Source organism: Oncorhynchus tshawytscha, linkage group LG16 (genome assembly GCF_018296145.1).
Source record: "Oncorhynchus tshawytscha isolate Ot180627B linkage group LG16, Otsh_v2.0, whole genome shotgun sequence".
NCBI lineage: Eukaryota > Metazoa > Chordata > Actinopteri > Salmoniformes > Salmonidae > Oncorhynchus > Oncorhynchus tshawytscha.
Window position 1 is genome coordinate 1,111,949 of NC_056444.1, and position 4,085 is coordinate 1,116,033.

A 4,085-nucleotide genomic window follows, 5' to 3' on the forward strand; every position below is an offset into this window, starting at 1 on the left:
GTGTGTGTGTGTGTGTGTGTGTGTGTGTGTGTGTGTGTGTGTGTGTGTGTGTGTGTGTGTGTGTGTGTGTGTGTGTGTGTGTGTGTTTATTTACTCTGGGGGCAGGACTTCCCATGAAGAGCCCAGAGTGTTCAGGAAGTTGAACTGAAAGTAAATCCTTGTCTTGGGCTGGGCTTGGCTGTGTTCCATACCTACTTTCTGCCTCCTCGATTCAAATAGCGTCTCTGCGTCAGTGTTATGATCTAGGATCAGTTTTAATCCTTAGAATCGTAATGAATAAGATTACATGGAATACTGGTCCTAGGGGGGGGACCTGATCCTAGATCAGCTCTATGACTGAATACTGGTCCTTTTACATTACATGGACAGGGGACCTGATCCTAGATCAGCACCATGACTGAACACTGGTCCTTTTACATGGACAGGGGGACCTGATCCTAGATCAGCACTATGACTACATGGACAGGGGGACTGTTATTTCTCTTTACTTATTTGAGCTGTTGTTGACATAATATGGCCTTGGTCTTTTACCAAATAGGGCTATCTTCTGTATACCAACCCAACTGATTGGTTCAAATGCATTAAGAAGGAAAGAAATTCCACAAAAGAACTTTAAACAAGTCACACCTGTTAATTGAAATGCATTCCAGGTGACTACCTTATGAAGCTGGTTGAGAGAATGCCAAGAGTGTGCAAAGCTGTCATCAAGGAAAAGGGTGGCTACTTTGAAGAATCTCAAATATAAAATATATTTTGATTTGTTTAACACAACATTGGTTACTACGTGATGCCATAAGTGTTATTTTATAGTTTTCATGTCTTCACCATTATTCTACAATGTAGAAAATAGTACAAATAAAGAAAAAGCCTTGAATGAGTCGGTGTGCCCCAACTGTTGACTGGTCCTGTATATATATTTCTCAATGGAGGAGTCTATAGATGTCATAAAGATATCAACAGAATTTGACTATGACAACGCCACGCTCACATCTCCTGGTGGGGAAATATTCAGAATATTGTGATTGCCGGCCATCAAAATCAGCCTACATTTAGGCTGTTGTTTCTATGTGTGTCTTTCACACTGTGCTGAGGTAAAAATCAGGCCAAATTTAGGTTGTTGTTTATGTGTATTTCAATTCTAAATGTTATGAATCTAAATATATCCAAATCAGATTTTTTGAAAAACACTTTGTGGTACTGTTAGATCAGATTTTGTGAATGTTAAAACACACATAAACTACCTGTTTATAACTGGTGCGATTTGGTATCCCACCCGTCTGATAGGCCTATTCATTAGGCTCGTCCAAAAGCTACAATTTGGTTGTCTGGATAAAGTTCTGTGTCACTGTATCCATAAGTATCCATTAGCCACTGACTGTTCTAACTTTACAACAGAGGCAGTTCACTTCTTATAACGTGGGAAAGTGCTCAGTCAGACATTTCACTCGTAGGTGTGTCTGCAATACGAGCTGTAACATGTTCTAACACGTATTCCCTTTGAAGTGTTTTGTGTTGAACATGTTTTTCCTGAGTTACAACACTTTCTGAACCAATGGAAACTTGTGAAGAGAAAAATACCTCAATGCGAATCTGTGTTAAAACTAATGTACAGTACACCCCGGACAGGACACTAGTCTATCTCCTGTTTCTGTAGTGAGACGGTGTGATGTACAGGACACCCCCTGGACAGGACACTAGTCTTTCTCCTGTTTCTGTAGTGAGACAGATTGATGTACCAGTATACCCCCTGGACAGGACACTAGTCTTTCTCCTGTTTCTGTAGTGAGAAAGCTTGATGTACAGGACACCCCCTGGACAGGACACTAGTCTGTCTCCTGTTTCTGTAGTGAGAAAGCTTGATGTACAGGACACTAGTCTTTCTCCTGTTTCTGTAGTGAGACAGCTTGATGTACAGGACTCTAGTCTTTTTCCTGTTTCTGTAGTGAGACAGCTTGATGTACAGGACACTAGTCTTTCTCCTGTTTCTGTAGTGAGACAGATTGATGTACCAGTATACCCCCTGGACAGGACACTAGTCTTTCTCCTGTTTCTGTAGTGAGACAGCTTGATGTACAGTACACCCCCTGGACAGGACAATAGTCTATCTCCTGCGATATATAACGACAGAATTAATCAAACAAAAGGATCATTTGTGATGTTTATGGGACATATTAGAGTGCCAACAAAAGAAAATCTTCAAAGGTAAGGCATGAATTATATCGTTATTTCTGAGTTTTGTGTTGCGCCTGGGGGGTTTAAATATGATTGTCATGTGTTTGTTTGATGGGGTGCTGTCCTTAGATAATCGCACGATTTGCTTTCACCATTAAGCCTTTTTGAAATCTGACACGGTGGCTAGATAAGTTAAGCTTTAATTTGGTGTATTGCACTTGTGAATGTATGAAAGTTAAATATTTATAATAAAAAATATTAAAAACTTGCGCTCTGCAATTTCACCGGATGTTGTCGAAACGTTCCGCTAGCCATAATTTAACTGACTTGCCTAGTTCAATAAAAGGCAAAGGGTGGCTACTTTGAAGAATGTAAAATATATTTAGATTTATTTAACACTTTTTTGGTTACTACATGATTCCATATGGGTTATTTCATAGTTTTGATGTCTTCATTATTGTTCAACAATGTAGAAAATAGTAAAAAATAAAGAAAAACCCTTGAGTGAGTAGGTGTTCTAAAACTTTTGACCGGTACTGTATGTATAATTGATTTTGAATCATGTCCTTGTTAGATTTACAACATAAACAATAAACTCAAATTAGATCAAATAAAGTATCAAGTTGTTAATTGTGAGTTAGATTCGGGCATATTCCTTCCTAGAGAGCAAACCTACAAAAATATACAACACAGACTAGATCTAACTTGTTTAGTAAAGACAGACTAGATCTAACTTGTTTTGTAAGGACAGACTAGATCTAACTTGCTTAGTAAAGACAGACTAGATCTAACTTGTTTAGTAAGGACAGACAAGATCACAAAAAGCACATAAAGAAATCACAGTACCTGGTGTTTTACAATAAATGTAATCTCTTTTTTCTGGTGCTCGGTTTCCGTGTAGATCCGTATGAGGCCTAGTGAGAAGATGATTGGATGAACTGCAAGCTCGTGTGTGTGTGTGTGTGTGTGTGTGTGTGTGTGTGTGTGTGTGTGTGTGTGTGTGTGTGTGTGTGTGTGTGTGTGTGTGTGTGTGTGTGTGTGTGTGTGTGTGTGTGTGTGTGTGTGTGTGTGTGTGTGTGTGTGTGTGTGTGTGTTATTTACTCTGGGGGCAGGACTTCCCATGAAGAGCCCAGAGTGTTCAGGAAGTTGAACTGAAAGTAAATCCTTGTCTTGGGCTGGGCTTGGCTGTGTTCCATACCTACTTTCTGCCTCCTCGATTCAAATAGCGTCTCTGCGTCAGTGTTATGATCTAGGATCAGTTTTAATCCTTAGAATCGTAATGAATAAGATTACATGGACAGGGGGGACCTGATCCTAGACCAGCTCTATGACTGAATACTGGTCCTTTTACATTACATGGACAGGGGGACCTGATCCTAGATCAGCTCTATGACTGAATACTGGTCCTTTTACATTACATGGACAGGGGGGACCTGATCCTAGATCAGCTCTATGACTGAATACTGGTCCTTTTACATTACATGGACAGGGGGACCTGATCCTAGATCAGCACTATGACTGAATACTGGTCCTTTTACATTACATGGACAGGGGGGACCTGATCCTAGATCAGCTCTATGACTGAATACTGGTCCTTTTACATTACATGGACAGGGGGGACCTGATCCTAGATCAGCTCTATGACTGAATACTGGTCCTTTTACATTACATGGACAGGGGGACTGTTATTTCTCTTTACTTATTTGAGCTGTTGTTGACATAATATGGCCTTGGTCTTTTACCAAATAGGGCTATCTTCTGTATACCAACCCAACTGATTGGTTCAAATGCATTAAGAAGGAAAGAAATTCCACAAAAGAACTTTAAACAAGTCACACCTGTTAATTGAAATGCATTCCAGGTGACTACCTTATGAAGCTGGTTGAGAGAATGCCAAGAGTGTGCAAAGCTGT